Here is an 18,088-nt window from a genome sequence, read left to right on the forward strand (position 1 = left end):
TGGCACCCAAGGCTATCAATAAGAATTGGGGAGACCTGGGTGGGGCAGATCAGTCCTGAATATTCATTGGAAGGACTGATGCTGAAGCTGAAACTCCAATATTTTGGCCACCTGATGCAAAGAGCTGACTCATTTGAAAAGACTGATGCTGGGAAAGCTTGAAGGCAGGAGGAGAAGGGGACAACAGAGGATGAGATGGTTGGATGGCATCACCGACTCAGTGGGCATGAGTTTGAGTAAACTCCAGGAGTTGGTGATGGACAGGGAGGCCTGGCATGCTGCAGTCCGTGGGGTCGCAAAGCAGACATGACTGAGCGACTGAACTGAACTGAACTGAACTGAGCGGGGCAGATGTGGGAGGTACAGCTGATCTGGGCTGAGAGAAACAGCTGTGGGGCAGTGACGGAGCTAGCCCAGAAAACAGAGGAGAGCAGCCCGAGGCCCCAGAACCTTCAGGAAGGTGGGGAGTGGGCAGGTGCCTGGGCCCTATCTGGTAGGGAGGAGAGAAAACTGACATCTATTGAAGATGCCTGCCATGTGCCGAGCTATGTGCTGGGAGCCGGGCACCCAAATCAGGATATGTTTCAGCCTGAGGAAGCCCAGTGGAGTGGGGGAGGCAGGCGATGGTCCATAGCATTGGGGTAATACAAGATGCACTGCCAGAGACAGACGTGTATAAGATGGACTGGTAGCGCAGAGGGGTGGTGGGTGTGGGCTGGGAAGGATGTGGGAATGGCTGAGAAGGGTGCCTGTTTGAGCTGAATCTTGAATGGCGAGCAGTCGTTCACCAGGCAGCATGGAGAAGCTGCTGGGAGGTGGGGACGGCTCCTGGGCAAAGAGGAGGAGGACAGACAGACAGGCTGGGCCTCTGGAAGGAGCAGCAGAGGGTTAGGATTAGAGGCCAGTGGGGAACCACCACAGCGTTCATCCCGTGGCTCACGCGTCAGTGGAGTGTGAAGCTGAGGAGTGACTGAGATAAACCCTTGACAGGTATCAGAGAAGTGACTCTGGCAGTCAGTGTGGGAGATGGACTAGTGTGGGCTGGGACTGATGGGGAGGCTGGGAGATCCTGTCTTGAGGATGACAGATGGAGGGCCCTGCCAACAGTTACACCTGATGCCCAGCCCACCACATGGAATCTGGGCATCTCAACTGGGGCAGGTGGCACCCCCCGGCTCCCCGCTCCTGGGTGCTGACCAAGGAAAAGGTGAAGCTGGGTGGCCCAGGGTCCTGCAGATGGAGGCAGGAGGACACAGGCCAGACTGAACTTGTCAAGGGCCCGCTTTGTGCCAGACACTAGGCTGGGCGCTTTGCTTGCCAGGCAGATGTCTTCTGCTCACACTTAAGATGAAACGCTGGAGGGTCAGCGAGAGTGAGTAAGCTACCCCCAGGTCACCTGGCGGATGAGCTGAAACTGCACACTGAGCCCCTCTGACCTTAGAGTTTTTGGACTCTGCCAGGCTTGTGGTTTTCCCCAGCTCTGAGATAGCTGCTGCTCTCATCGATTCACTCAGCAAATAATGATCTCAACCGCGTGCCAGATGCTGGGGGTGGGGGTGGGGGGCTCTGGGTGAATTAGGCATGCCAGCTGGGTGCACAGAGTCCACAGTTCCACATAGGGGAGGCACTACACACACACACACACACACACACACACACACAAGATATAAAATGGCCCAAGGGAAAAACAAACATAACCCTTGGAAGAGACAGTCTCCACTGGGACTTGGAATGTTCCTACAGAAAAAGTGGCTCAGAAACCCTTTTCCTCCCTGTCTATGCACATCTTATGCCGTATTCCCTTTTCGTTCCAACTTTGCTCTCACTTTAAAACAAGGGAACACAGGGTCTGAAAAGAGGCTCCCCATTCTTGCTGGCGTATCTTTTGCCTGGAATGCAGTGATAATTCCCCACTGTGCTAGCCCATCCTCTCTTTGGCCCTGGGAGGCAGTGCTATTCTCATTCCCTTGAAAGTGAAAGTGTTAGTTGCTCAGTCATGTCCGACTCTCTGACCCCATGGACTGTAGCCTGCCAGACTCCTCTGTCCATGAAATTCTCCTGGCAAGAATATGGGAGTGGGTTGCCATTCCCTTCTCCAGGGGATCTTCCTAACCCGAAGATTGAACCTGGGTTCTCCAATATGGCTGGCATATTCTTTACCATCTGAGCCTGCAGCTTAGAGGGAGGAACCTGGAGTTGTACAGGTTCATTTGGACCCAGACCCAGGCAGCCTTCTGCCGTTCTGCCTCCCAAGTTGAATGAAAATGCACTGGTCTATGTAGTAGGCATTTTAATTTAAAAGCGTCAGACCAATTAGGTTCCCAACTGGAACATTAAATATTTAAAATTCTTTCATAGAGTTTAGTTACAGTCTGGCCACTGTAGAACTGAGGAGTGAATGGCCTCATGGTTCATGTGCATCTACTCATCAGGAAAGTTGACCTCACTTTCTTCTGGAAACTTCTTGCAGAATTAGCTCTTGCTTCTGGTTTCATTTTATTCTGTAACCACTTCCCAGAATTTAAAAATGTGTGTGTATGTTTTGAGGGGTGTAGTGAGGATGGGGATGCTCGAAAACAGTCAAGCATGTGATTAAATTCTCTAATCTATTTGTTCTAAGCAGCCTATGGGAGGGTAAGCATGAGGAAACCACAATTAAATGCGTGTAAAATTTTCCAGACAGTTGTAGAGAATGGATTTTTATAATCCAAGCCATATTTTAAATGGTTCAAGTGGTGTGGATGAGTTCGGCGTCCATAGTAAATTATTTAATGATCTAAGGAAATCTAATTTCCTTCCCTCTTTCTCTTTTTTCTCTCTCTTTCTTATTTTCTTTCATGTAAAGTTCTTCTTCATATGTTGGGTCAAGTTAGGGAAATGAACCCAAGACAAGGTTAGAACACCACGGTTTGGTGTCAGCTCTGCCAGTCGGTGGCCTTGTCTAAGTATCTTGCGTTGCTGACTCTCGGTTTCTCCAGTTGTAGAATGGGCACAGCCTTCCCTATCTGGCAGGTTTGTCTTAAGGAGTAAACAAGCTGACGTATATGGAGCACTGGGTACCAGTTTTGGCAGAAGGTAAGCTCTCAGGTTTTACATCCAAGAACCTTCTAATCTGGTGGTGGTGAGAATGGGGAAAACAGGAAGTACAGAACTGTGGCTGAGTGCCAGTCCAGGGAAGTCCACACAGAGACTACGGGGTCCCTGGGGAGGAGAGCTGCACCTTCATGGAGTGGTTAGGGAGAAGTCAGAGTTAGGGACATTCTAGGTGGGTTTTGCAAAGTAACTAGGAGCTGTTTAATTGGTTATTTATGTATCCTCTACCTTATTCCAGTGCTTCCCTGGTGGCTCAGCGGTAAAGAATCTGCCTGTAATACAGACGACTCAAGACACCCAGGTTTGATCCCTGGGTCTGGAAGATCCCCTGGAGGAGGGCATGGAATCCACTGCAGTATTCTTGCCTGGAGTCGGATATGACTGAAGCAACTGAGCATGCATGCACACACATCTTATTCCATATAAAGATTATAAATGATATACAGATACTCTATGTGAGAGTAAAATAAGGTAAATGAGGAAATAGGGTACAAGGGAAATAAGGAGAAAGAGCTAAAATAAAACCATGGGGCAGGTTAAGACCTAAAACTGATGGAGGTGATTAGCACATTTGGAACTAAGCTTCTTAGCCATGGAAACAGAAAAGGAACACTATCAGGTTGGCAGTTCTTAATCACTGTGTTCACAGAATAGAAACAGATCAAGAGCCCAGGATGTGCACAGCTTTCCAGAGGCCAAGGACAGAGACTCTTTTCCCTCAGGGCCACTGGATAAGGGAACGCTGTGTGATACAATGTCATTGTTGTTGTTTAGTCACTAAGTCATGTCCGACTCTTTGCAACCCCATGGACTGTGGTCCGCCAGGCTCCCCTGTCCATGGGATTCTCCAGGCAAGAATACTGGAGCCATTCCCTTCTCCAGGGGATCTTCCTGACCCAGGGATTGAACCCAAATCCCCTGTGTTGGCAGGCAGATTTTTTACTGCTGAGCCATCTGGGAAGCCCAGTCCTTGGTGATATTACTGTAGCATCGAGTCATCATTCCAATGTGAATGTTTCTGAGGGGGAGTGTATCAGGCAGGGAACAGTGTTCTTGGCAGTGGGAACAGCGTGAGCCCAGCTCCATGGCTTTATGGGTCTTTGGAGGGAATGTCTTCTGGCCAATTCTCAGCATGGTTCTCAGATGGGGTGACCCAGTGGGGCCTCCGGGTACCTGTGGAAGAAGTGGGTGGATGGGATTGCATGGGAGGGTGCACAGGAGGTGCATTGCTGGAGTGTGGGAACCTACTTGGACAGGATAGGGATCTGGGCTTCTCTGGCCCTGGTCTGACCATTTACAATCATGTAGGAGACTCGGAAGGCGGGGCCTTGGCGGTGGCGCAAGAAGCCTGATTGCTGGGCTGCCTCCTGGTTTGGGCCCCCAGAGGTTAGCTGCCTTTATAAAGACATTGCAAGGCTTTTCTCGGATGAAATTTAAAAAAAAGAAAGAAGCACATTCTGCAGGCTGTCAGGAAGCAGTGTGAGAAACCCGAGCTGCCCCGCTGTCGGAGCCTCATATTTTGGGGTTTTTGTCTGTTCTATTTTTGAGGCTGGTAAACTGGTTTCCTGTTTGTTGCAAAATGGGTGGTTGTCACTGTCTGTGCCTGGCCTGGAGGGAGGTGGCCTCACCCACTGAGGCCCTTCGTTCTCCCTCGAGCCAGTTACCTTCTGAGCAGGAGCCAAAGAGGAACCCAGGATTGTGGGGGCAAGGGGCCGGGGCACCCTGCCAGCTACTTCCTGGGGCACCCAGAGGTTTGAGGTCACCACGCTCAGTTCTGCAGGGTCCCTCTCTGGGAAGACTAGCTCTGTTTTACAAGAGGGGGCAGTTCATTCTCAAGGGTCAAATGAGAGACTCAGAGAGCGTGAGGGTGGGACTTGGAAGAAAGAGCAGCTATCATTAGAAGGATCAGGGAGGAAGAGAGAAAAACTAATGTTAATTATGGGAGTCTGTCATTTTCACAGCTCCTCTCTCACCTGTTACATTTGATTCCCATTTGTAGGTAAGAAGACTAAGGCTCAGAAACATTCTGTTGACTAGAGTCACTTACTCAGGAGCTGGCAGTCCAACCTCCCTTGGGAAGCAGGTTCAATATTCTTTCCTATTCCCACCTTCCCCCATCCTTTCTTACTGAAGTTTCAAGGGGCCAAAAAAAACACAAAAAACAAAAAACACCTTGTAGAAACTCACATAGCTAGTTAGTAGCAGAATCATAAAGTTAATTCATGATTTCTAGACTACTGGTTTTCTAGGCTGCCTAAGATACTTTCTACACTGACAGGGAAATGATGCTAGTTTGACCTGGGACAGAGTTGGAACTCCTAGCGAGGCACCCAGACCAGCCTGTGTGTGTGTGAGGGGTGCCTTTGTGAATATTGCCTCTCAAAGCAGCTTGATGGTGACAGACCTGGAGGGGATAGGGTTCTGTTTCTCCCTGCCCCTCCCCCCACTCCTTCACATGTCATCCCAGACCCTGCAACTCCGCCGCTGTCTTTTGGGGTAAAATAAGGATGGTCCTTCTAAAAGTGTGTGTGTGTGTGTGTGTGTGTGTGTGTGTGTGTTAGTCACTCAGTCGTCTCCAACTCTTTGAGACCCCATGGACTGTAGCCCATCAGGCTCCTCTGTTCATGGGATTCTCCAGGCAAGAATACTAGAGTGGATAGCCGCCGTTTCCTTCTCCAGGGAATCTTCCTCACCCAGGTATCAGACCCAGGTCTCCTGCATTGCAGGCAGATTCTTTACCTGTTGAGCAACCAGGGAATCCCTTTGAAAGTGTAGGTCTGTTATATTTGCTGGCTATTTTCCTTTTACTGGTTTTTTTTTTTTTCCAACCTCCCTCTTGACTCCTGGGGGCATTATTGTAAAGAGGATTGAAATCTATTTTCACAGGTATATTTTCTCAAGCAACAGATGCTAACAGTTACCCCCGATTTCTTGCAGGAATTCTTAAATTCCCAAAGCTAGAACCAGTACCTGGGGGCATTCTCAGATTCTTCTCAAATGCTTAGTTTTCCAGATTGACTCAGCCCAGAGCTGGGCACAGGGTGGGGTAGAGGCAGAGTAAAATCCATCAGCCGAGAGGGCATTGCCTTGAGGGGTGTTGAGGAGGGAAGAAGGGAGACTAGCTTGGGGGGACGAATGACCTGGGGGTGCTTTTGCTTTCTGACACTGTCCCCTACTTTTCTGCCTTTTTCCCGCTCCCTCTGCCTTGGATAATGTCCTGTCTCTGAGACCATGTAACTCAGGGTGGGACTTGAACCTAGAGACTTTTAACTAAGATCACACACCTGGTCTCAGGAAGCTCAGATTCTTGATGATTCATCACAGAAAGAATTCAATGAGAGATAAGGTGATAGGCAAGAAGTGGATTTGTTTAGAGAGAAGCACACCCCACAGGGACTTCCCTGGTGGCTCAGAAGGTAAAGAATCTGCCTGCAATGCAGGAGACCTGGGTCTGATCCCTGGGTGAGGAAGATTCCCTGGAGAAGGAAACGGCGGCTATCCACTCTAGTATTCTTGCCTGGAGAATCCCATGAACAGAGGAGCCTGATGGGCTACAGTCCATGGGGTCTCAACCTGGGGTTGGGAAGATGCTCTGGAGAAGGGAATGCAACCCACTCTAGTATTCTTGCCTGGAGAATCCCATGGACAGAGGAGATGGATGGGCTAGAGTCCATGGAGTCACAAAAATTTGAACACGGCTAAATTACCAGCACTTTCACTTTCACACTCAACAGTCAGAGTGTGGGCCATGTCAGGAGGCAAGGGTGGCACAGGGTATGGGGTTGTCAGTTTTTATAGGGGTGGGTGATTTCATAGGCTAATGAGTGGGAGGAATATTCCAGCTATTTTGGGGAAGGGATAGGGATTTCTGTGGGCCACCGCCCACTTTTTGACATTCATTTTCAGCCGTGGAACTGTCTTAGCACCTGTAGGTGTGTCGTTTAGCTTGCTGATGTGGTGGTGTTCATTGTTCAGCCGCTAAGTCGTGTCTGACTCTTTGCAACCCCATAGACTGCAGCACGCCAGACTTCCCTGTCCTTCACTATCTCCCAGAGTTTGCTCAGATTCATGTCCATTGAGTTAATGATGCCATCTAACCATCTCATCCTCTGTCGCCCCCTTCTCCTCCTGTCCTCAATCTTCAGGGGCTTTTCCAAGGAGTCAGCTCTTTGCATCAGGTGGCCAAAGTATTGGAGCTTCAGCTTTAGCATCAGTCCTTCCAATGAATATTCAGGATTGATTTCTTTTGGGATTGACTGGTTTCATCTCCTTGCTGTTCCAGGGACTCTCACGAGTCTTCTCCAGCATATACTGAGGCTCAAGACCTAGTGGAAGTTGACTCATCCTACACCTTGGACCTTTTTGGTTCTAATAAGTTTATGTCATGTCCTCAGGCTGTGTCATTTTTTTAAAGGTTGTGTCCTGCCACCTTCCCTCCTGTTTCATCTCCATCTCTTCCTGCTGAGTTTTCTCTTCCTTCCATGCTTAGAACAGAGGGAAGACGCCTTGTATCTTCTCCTTCCTCCAAATCCTGCTAAGCCTTTGGATATACTGCCTCTCTTCTGACCTGCCTTCATTGTATTTGCTTTTAAGTTATTTGTGACTTTAACTCCACTTGGCAATTGTAGCTCCTTGCATGTAAAGGTGTTCTAATTAGAGTTTATTCTCTCCACATCATGGTTCAGACCCTGAGAATGTAGAAAAAAGGGCGGCAGAGCACTTAGGCAGGTAGGTAATTCGTTCCTCCTTTGCCTCAGGGTAAACTCTGGCTGGAACATTATGGGAGAGGCAGAGATGGACAGGTCAAGGTCAAGGTCAAGCCCTTCTTCCACATCTGGGCCTGTCCTCTCTCTGTTTGGGAAGGCAGCCTTGTCATTTAGGTTTCTGATACCTCGATTCTGTGAAAAAGGTGCACCTACCTTGCTTTTGCATCTTCTCCCCTATGGTTGGCCATACTTGTGCTCCATCCTTCCTCCTGAACCTTCCTTCCATTTTTTGCTATCTATTGCTACTTAACAAACTATCCCAACACTTAGTAGCTTGGGGCAGTGATTTCTTATTCTCACAGCTGTGGGTGGGCCGTTCTCCCCTGGGCTTGGCGGGACTCACTCCTATAGCTACGCTCAGCTCACGGTGGGGCAGGGAGGGCCAAGAGAGCCTCACCCTCATGCTTAGGGTCTCGGTGCTGGCGGTTCTTCCCTATGTGGCCTCTCATCCTCCAGGAGGCCAGATCTGGCTTCTTCACAGTGCGATGGCCTCAGGGTTCCCAGAGTTGTGAAGGCAAAGCTGCTAGGCTCCTGAAGGCCTAGGCCAAAATTGACGCAACAGCACTTCCGCCACATTCTTTGGGTTAAAGCAAAAATCAAGGGTGGCCATATTCAAGGGGAGGGGAAATAGACCCACCCTTTACTGAAAGGAGCAGTAAAATCATATTGCAAAGACTCAGGGAGTGTTTAGCAATGATCCACTACACCCCGCTTCGTTTGCTTTGAAAGATAAAACCCCCCTTTTGGAAACCTTTGTGAAATGATTTCTAGGGGAGCATTCTGAATATGGCATGGCAGGTTTAGGAACTGATGCTCTGGTCTCTGCCTGCCACAAAGCTCTGGAAGAGTCTATTTGCATAGTGGAGCTGGGGATGGCTGCTTCTAAGGAATGTGGGCACCCACCTTCTTGATTAACAGGAGCAGCATCTTAGGGCACATCTCCCCCACCCCACCCCCAACCTGCACCGGACAAAGGGCTTTCTCAGGATGAGTCACAGTGGGGACCTTGGTCACCACTCAGATCATGCTGAATTTTCCCTGGAGTCCTGTGAGCGTTAATCCCCCTGTGAAAATAGACCTGAATTTTTATTTATTTATTTATTTTTTTTGCCATTTTCAATATCTGTTTCTTGAGCTCAATATATTTTAAAATTCTTCTTCCTGGGTATAGAAGTTAGTTTTGCTTTTTTGTTTGTTTTTTTGTTTTTAAATCATAAGCAGCAGAACTAATTCTCACTAACTTGAAAAAAGGGAATGTATTAAAGTGGAATGGGGTCTCATGGAATTGGAGAGAGACTGAAGAATTGGGCCAGGAGAGAGCAAGAAGCAAAGCAGAGGACTGATAGGTTCACTTCAGTCACTCATTCATCCCCAACTCTTTGTGATCCCATGGACTGCAGTATGCCAGGCCTCCCTGTCCGTCACCAACTCCTGAAGCTTGCTCAAACTCATGTCCATTGAGTCAGTGAGGCCATCCAACCATTTTATCCTCTGTCGTCCCCTTCTCCTCCTGCCTTCAATCTTTCCCAGCATCAGGGTCTTTTCCAATGATTCAGTTTGGAAATATACATATACAATCTGAGGACATGCTCACAGGGGGCTGGCAGAGAGATACTGGAACATCAGGGCTGGTATGTCTATGTCAGCCTGAGGGAGCTGGGGGCATTTCACAGAATGAGCAATGTCGACCTCAGAGGACAAGCAAGGAAAAGCATTTAAGAAAAGCATTTCAGGCTGGTGGAATAGCATGTGCAAAGGCACTGAACCTTGAAATAGAGTGATCTTATTTAGGGACTTGCAGGTAGTTCATGGGTGAGTGGCAGGAAAAGTATAGGATAGAAACAGAGGATGAGCCTGGAATGGGAGGTAGTCACCAGATGAGGGAAGGCCTATAGTAACTATTAAGGAATTGGTATTATATCCTGGAGGCCAGAGTTTTCCATACTGGATTTCTGGAACCATAGTGACCTGAGATATGCTAGTAGATGCTCCTTGAATAAAGGATTCCATGAGCACATAAGTTTGGGAAACCTGTATATCATTATGTGTTAATATTTCTCTCTTGGCTTCATCATCAAGATACTAAAGGCTCTGGGAAGTTCTGTAATAAAAAAACAAACAAACAAAAAACAAATACAAAAACACAGCAGAGACCACCTGAGAGTCTGAAGTGGTGCTCCAGGTGAGAAGTGCTAAGTGCTCTCTGTCCACAAGTAGAAAGGAGGCCGTTTTCCCTTCCTACCCTTGTCCTGTGGGATGGTACAAGGGCAAAGCACTTTAATTCTTTTGAAAATAGAAGGGGCAGCAGAGGGGAACTTGGTTGTAAATCCATTCGAAAGGGATAAGCTCACGTGGAGTGTGAGCCCTCTGACAAAATGCTTCTTTTTTTTTTTTTTAAACGAACTGAGTATTTCCAGATTTGTTTTCATGACAAGCCTTCAGTTCCCTTTGGCTTTTGCTGGAAACGATGCATTTTCTCTGACTTGCAACCTTTGCTGGTTGAACATCTCTGAATTCTCGGTTCTAAACATTCAGAATATTCCCTCTCCTTTTGGGTGGTTCTTTTTCATTTTTTTTAAAAATCAAAAAAGGTATAGAAATTAAAATGCTCTTTCTTCCCTCCTCTTGGACGAAAGGAAGGGAGAAGTTTCCCAGAGGAATTCACTGAGGGTAGAAAGAGAAATAGGACATGTCACCCGAGGGTTGGGTACTTTGCTGTGTTTGCTTGGAGGCTGCAAACCCTGTGACCCGTAGTCTTCCAGTGCTGATTCAGGAGAGTGATGGCAGCTGAACCCTGGTTGCAGATGAACAGAGGAGCCTGGAGTTTTAACCAGGGTCTCATGCTGGGCTGGGAGACACCCAGGCATGGGCCTTGGGAGTGGACCCTCCATGTCCTCAAGAGTATTCCTACCAGAGACCTCCACCATGGGAGTACACTGATAGGAGGATTCCACGTGATGAAGAAAGGGGCTCATTTGATGATGATCATCCCTGCTCAAACCTGGAGAAAAGGAGAGGAAGACTTTTTTCATCCATTTCACAACACAGCATCTGGAAGGATCAGCCAAGATAAGAAAGAAAATGGTGGCCAACACCTATTAAATGTCTACTTTATGCCAAGAACTTGCAGCTCATGTGTTTTCATCCACACATGCATACTGTCCTCAGTGCAAGCCTTTGAAAAGCTTATTAATATTAATTGTAGGGAAAAGTGTGAGAGATGCTATTTTGTAATTTTTTAAATTGTTTTCTCTTATTGTTTATAAAACATGTTTGTTTTAGACAATTTAGAATTACCAGGAAGGAAACAGCAAGTGCTGAGACCTGGAAAGAGTATTTCACCTGCCCATGTGAGTAAGTGATGGAGTGTGGATTTGAACCAGAGAGAGGCCACAGCATGTGCCCAAATCCACTCATTCACTCAACTGCCAGTGATCAAGCGCTTTCTGTGTATCATAGAAAACATTATCTAATTTAATTTCACAAGAAAAGAATCTGTCAGGATATAAAATTAATGGTAGAGCTGGGATCTTTTTTTTTTTTTTTTTTTTGAGCGTAAGTACTTAGTTGTGTCTGACTCTTTTTGACCCCATGGACTATAGCCCACCAGGCTTCTCTATCCATGGGATTTCCCAGGCAGGACCACTGGAATGGGTTACCACTTCCTACTCCAGGGGATTTTCCTGACAGAGGGATCACCTCTCCTGTGTCTCCCTCATTGGTTGCAAATTCTTTACCACTGTGCCACCTGGGATATATTTTTAATGTAGAAGGCTGAGTGCTGAAGAACTGATGCTTTCAAACTGTGATGCTGGAGAAGACTCTTGAGAGTCCCTTGGACAACAAGGAAATCAAACCAGTCATTCCTAAAGGAAACCAGTCCTGAATATTCATTGGAAGGACTGATTGAAGAGCCCACTCATTGGAAAAGCCCCTAATACTGGGAAAGATTGAAGGCAAAAGGAGAAAGGGGCAGCAAAGGATGAGATGGTTAGATGTCATCACCGACTCAATGGACATCAGTTTGAGCAAAGTCTGGGAGATAGTAAAGGACAGTGAAGCCTGGCATGCTGTAGTCCATGGAGTCGCAAAGAATTAGACATGACTTAGTGACTGAACAACAACAACAACAACAAAATACAGAAATAAATAGAGATGTGTGTTTATGCTTGGGTTAGGACACACATACCCACTCCAGTGTTCTTGCCTGGAGAATCCCAGGGATGGAGGAGCCTGGTGGGCTGCCGTCTATGGGATTGCACAGAGTCAGACACGACTGATGTGACTTAGCAGCAGCAGCAGCAGGACACACATTTTTTTTTTTCCTAGCTTTGACCGTTAGTAATGATACTCCAGTTAGAAATGAGCACACTCCACTAACAGAGCTTAGTTTCTGAGTACCATTCTCCAGTGAAAGGAACCAGAGCTCTTTGGAGAAATGGCTGATTCTGGAGTTGGGCAGGGAAAATACATGAGCCTGAAACATCTTATAGTTCTAGAAAGTAAGACAGTGCTTAAAACCAAAACTAAACCAAACAAAAAATGTAAGTATGTCTAAAGGATTTACAGGCCAACTAGAAAGAACTCTCAATGACCAAAACCGAGCAACTGAAGCAATAAAATAAATAATAATAGTATCGAATTATAACCAAAAGAATCCTTGAATCCATGTGTTACAGATAAACAAGTGAATAAATAAATAAGTAGGGAAGAAAGTGCAAATCTTCTTTTTGAGAATTTCAATTAATTTATGCTACTCCCCTTCCAGTAGATGGAGCTTAATTCCTTTCCCCTTGTGGGTAAGCTAGACTTAGTGACTCATTTCCAAAGAATAGATTGTGGAGAGAGAAAATAGTAACTCATGGTTGATGAGCCTGGCAGACACCACCTTAAGCAAGTGACTAAGGTTAGCATCCTCAGTTCTAAGTCATGTTGCTATCACGTGACCCCAGAACTGATGTAAGGAGGAGGGCACATCGCCTCTGTGGTATTCCTCTCAAAGGCTTATAACCCAAATCCAACCGTGAGGAAACATCAGACAAACCTACATTGAGGGACATTCTACAAAATACTACACCAGTGCTCCTCAAAAATAGTATGGTCATGAAAAACAAGGAAAGCTGAAAAACCATCACAGATTTTGTCACATGAGTGGGGAGGTACGACAGCTATATTATAATGTAGGATTCTGTATCAGGTATTGGAACAGCAAAAGGACATTAGTGGAAAAAACTGGTCAAATCCAAACAGAGTCTGGAGTTCAGTAAATAGTATTGTATTGAAGTTAATTTTTCAGTGTTGACAACATATAGCTATGGAAGATGTTAACATTAATGAGAGCTGGGTGAAGGGTATAGGGGAATGTTCTGTACCATCTTTGCAATTTTCCTATAAATCTAAGATTATTTCAAAATAAGTTTTGAAAATTCTTCCCTTATAAAATAGGTGGTGCACAAAAGATATATAAAAGCCCAATAAACAAACAAAACAAAAAAACAAACAAAAAAAGCCCAATAAACAGAGAAAAAGTTGAGTTTACCAAATAATAAAACGGTGCAAGTTACAATAATGAGAGATAGACTTTATCTGTCACATTGGCCAATTTTTTGTTATAAATCCTAAACACTCATAGTGCTGTGTAGGGTACAAGGTACCTGGGCGTTGTTGCCAACCACTTGTAAGGGTGCAAACTTCCACAAGCCCATAGCTGATATCATGCTCAGTGGTGAAAAGTTGAAAGTGCTTCCTCTAAGATCAGAAAAGAGACAAAGATGCCAGCTCTTGCCACTTTTTTTCAACATAGCAATTGAAAGTCCTAGTCAGACCAGTTAAGCAAGAATCAGAGATAAAAGATCAAATTGGAAAAGAAGAAGTAAAACTCTCTTTTTGCAAATGACGTGATATTTTACATAAAAAGCCCTAAAGACTCCACCAAAAAAAAGAAAATAATAATGTTAGAACTAATGAACAGATTCGGTAAAGTTGCAGGATACAAAACTAATATAAACTGTCTGTTGCTTTTCCGTGCTCCTGGGCAGTAGGTGGCCCCAGGAGGGTAGCTTTCAAGAATCTGGGTGTTTTCCCCTTCACGTCTTGAGCCTCTTGCCTTGGAGGGTGTCTGCAGCAGAGAAGGAATGGGGGAGGGGCAGATGGTGACAGGCAGGGCCACCATGGATAGAAGTCAGAGCTCTAGACAAAGTTTCTGTGAGCACCAGAGAAGCTGGAAGGGAGGCTGAGCTGCAAATTCATTCATCCTCTCAGCACACATTTCTGGGGTCTTGTGCTGGAGACCTGGCCCTGTTGCCCAGCAGGGACCCCCATTCTCCCCCAAGGACACAACTCTGCCCCTGAGCCCACATCCCAGGCTTGAAAAGATGAATCCTGTCTTGGAGAACATTCCTTGAACAACTTCATTTTACGCCTGGTGTTGCCAGGTCCTGGGCTAGATGCCAGAGACAAAGACAGATGATGTGGCTCCTGCTTCAAGCAATCCAGGACCTGGGATGGACAAGAAAATTATGACATGGTAGAGGTACCATAGTGGTGATTTGGGAGCACACAGACAGGGGAAGTGCGTACTTCTGCCCAGCTAAGGTGTGGCAAGCTTTTCTCGGCAGGCTTCCTGGAGGAGGTGTCCCTTGAGCTGGGTCTGGAAAGCTGAGGGACGAGTAGCTGGAGTAGTGGCATTGAAGACAGGGCAGATGGTGTGGTACCTGAGAAAAGCATGATGCTGGAGAAATCTAAAAATAAATAAGTAGGTTTACACCAGGGAAGGGAAGTGTGTGCCTGGAGAGAGGGGCTTCCTGGAGAGAGGAATAGGAGCCAAATCAGGAAATGGCTTGTATGGCTGTTGTATTGAATAGGATTAGATTTTCTGCATATAAAACAATGACAAGACACTAAAATGACAGTGGTTTAAGCACATAGGGTTTATTTTTCCGTTCTCATAAAAGAACCAAAGGTAGCCAGCCTAGGCTTCCTGTATGGTGATTCCACAATATAAACAGAATCCAAGCTCCTTTCTTTCAGGCTTTCCATCCACAGAGCCTGGCTTCCATCCTGAAGACCATCTCATGTTCTAAGATGGCTACTGAAGTGCCAGCAATCACATCCATTTTATTTAAAGGAACAAGAGAAAGGCAGAAGGGTCATGAAGTCATCTGTGCTCCTTTCAAAGAAACTTCTTGGAGATTTGCACCTACATCTTATTGGCCAGGGATTAGTTACCTAGCTGCAAGAAATGAGGGGAGGTGGGAGTTTGTAGAACAGAAAACTTCATTTCAGCAAGGTGTTCAAAGGTCAGTAGGAATTTGCCCATCAGAGAAAGGGAATAGGGTGTTCCAGGAAGAAGCAGCAGCAGGTGCAAAGATGTGCACATATAAAGGAGCATACGCTTTTGGAAGACAGTGAATAGGTATGGCCGGCTTGAGGGTAGACTGTGTGTGTGTGTGTGTACACAAAATGTGTATGTACACGTGTGTCTGTACATATTTGTGTCATATATGTGGGGAAGGATTAGGAGGGGTTCTGAGAGGGAGGATAGGGCAACTATGAGGGACTGGAGGGAGTTTGGACTTGATTCTGCAGAAAAGGGCAAATCATATAGACTTTCAGAGGGTATGTTAACCAGATATAGGTTTTAGGAAGGTCAGTCTTAGCACTCAGGACAGGGAGAGAAAGCGGGGGATGGGAGTACTGGTGTCAAAATGCATGCCTCTTATTCAAGGGGCAGTGAGGGAGCATGAGACAAACTAGGATGGGTGCTGGAGTCAGGGGAATGAAGCTGGCTTGGAGGGAAGGGTCCATGTTGTCGAACCCAGAGACCTGCTGTGGTAAGCAACAGGGAGCCACTACAGGTTTGGGAGGAGGATTTTCCCACAACTAGTGGGGACATGTCTTCAGCAGGGGTGCTTGCTCTGGCTTTTGGAGGAAAGAGAAAAGGAAACTCCCCCCCCCCCTTTTTTTTAACCAAGTATTCTGTCTCCTGGGCTTCCCTGGTGACTTGGTGGTAAAGAATCCACCTGTCAATGCAGGAGACATAAGTTGGATTACCGTGTCAGGAAGAGCTCCTGGAGTAGGAAATGGCAACTCACTCTAGTAATCTTGCCTGGGAAATCCCACGGACAGAGGCGCCTGAAGGACTCCAGGCCATGGGGTCTCTAAAGAGTCAGCCATGACTGAGTGACTAAACAACTCTCTCTACTAGACTTACTGCATCTTATCTCCTTTGGCAGATTTCAAATGAAAACAGAGGGAGGTTAAGCAACAAGTCCATAGTCACACAGCTAGGAAGTGGCTGAACCAGAGAAGCCAGTTCTGCACTTACCCCTGACCCTGGAGAAACCTGATTCTGTGTCATGGATGGGTGGCTTTTCCTCTGTGGGGTTATTTTGTTTTACATGACATGGGATTTGACCCACATGTCATCTGTGATCCAATCTGGTGACAAGCCTTGTATTCAGAGCTTCCTTTACATACACTTATTCAGGTGAGCGCAGATGAGTCTCCTGCTGAGGCCGTGTGACCTGGGGGGGGGGGGGGGTGTAACAGTCTGGAAGACAGGGGGGGACAGTCTGGTCCCAGCCTGTGACTACATGGGTGGCCCAGGAGCCAGCTTCCTGCTCCGAGTGTCCTTTCCAGTGAACTAGAGGGTTCAGACTAGAAGAATATTTCCCAAATTGTCTGTGTTTTCCACCATCACAATTCATGTCACATTAGCCTGTCCCCTACACTGTTTTTTAAATTCTTCTTTGAATATATTTACATTGATTTTTTTTTCCATCCAGTTTTGACCTAAACATGGGTCTGTAAAGGGCTTCCCTGGTAGCTCAGACAGTAAAGCATCTGCCTGCAATGCAGAAGACCTGGGTGTGATCCCTGGGTTGGGAAGATCCCCTGGAGAAGGAAATGGCAACTCACTCTTGCCTAGAAAATTCCATGGACGGAGGATCCCAGTAGGCTACAGTCCATGGGGTTGCAAAGAATTGGACATGACTGAGCAACTTCACTTTCTTTTCTTTTGGGTCTGTAAAGTCATGGGTTTATTTTGATGTGATTTTCTCTGAGTAACATTAAAATAAACTCATAACTATAAATAAAACACAAAAGTTTGCCTTCCTAACAATCTGACTCTTTGCAACTGCATGGACTGTAGCCCTCAAGACTCCTCTGTCCATGGAGTTTTACAAGCAAGAATACTGGAGTGGGTAGCCATTCCCTTCTCCAGGGGTTCTTCCCTATCCAGAGATCGAACCCGGGGTCTCCCGAATCGCGGGCAGATTCTTTACCATCTGAGTCACCAGGGAAGTCCAATAGTAATAATAACAGCTAAGAAAAGTTGAGCTGCACTTGCCTAAGCAGAGTGATCTATGAGCTCAGTTTGTTTTCAGTTTATCTTCAAAATAACTCTCTGAGGTTTTAACTTTTTAGCCCCATTTCACAGATGAGGAAACTGATACACAGAGTGACTGTGTAATGTGCCCAAGATCACATAGCTAGATCAACCTCAGATAATCTTATAATTGGCCAACAATACCCAATCCCCATCTTAGGAAGCTCAAGGCAAGGTCTGGCTCTGTCTGAGGAGCCACAATACTACAATGGATTTTGCTGCAGTGGGATTAGTGATGTGTGTGTGAAGTGAGCTAGCCCTCTGTGACCACAGTCCAGGAAAGGAAGTGGTACCTTAAGAGGCAAGGAGTGGAAGGATGGCGAGGGACAGGGAGCAGAGAGGTGAGGTGGCTCCAGGGTTTTGCTCTGGTGTCCCTCTGAGAGGAAAAGACTGGATTGGCAGAAGATAGGGGACTCTGCTGATGTGAGAAGGAGGCCGGGCTCAGCTGTTGAGCGAGTTGAGATGAAGGACACAGAAGCAGCTGATTGACATGCCTGCCTTTCCATGGGCAAGTTTATAGGCACTTACTTGGAGTTTTCCTTATGCCATTAGCCATCCATTACTAGCAGAATGATTTACACCGTTCCCAGCTTTTTCACATTTCACTTCCATGGATGAGATATAATGTGGAGGAACCCTTGTGCCCAGGGCACTAATTACCTGGACCACGTCCCAGGACGCCGTTGCTAGCAGGAGGCCTGGTGACTCACCTGTGCTTCCCTGTAACAGGTGGACCTGGCCAGGCCCCAGAGCGCATCAGAGCTGCAGGACCCGCTGCGCTTTGTCACCAGCTGGGAAGGGGAACCGCCTGGCCGTCCCGCTCAGGCTTCTCTCTCCC

Source organism: Muntiacus reevesi, chromosome 1 (assembly GCF_963930625.1).
Source record: "Muntiacus reevesi chromosome 1, mMunRee1.1, whole genome shotgun sequence".
Taxonomy (NCBI): Eukaryota; Metazoa; Chordata; class Mammalia; order Artiodactyla; family Cervidae; genus Muntiacus; species Muntiacus reevesi.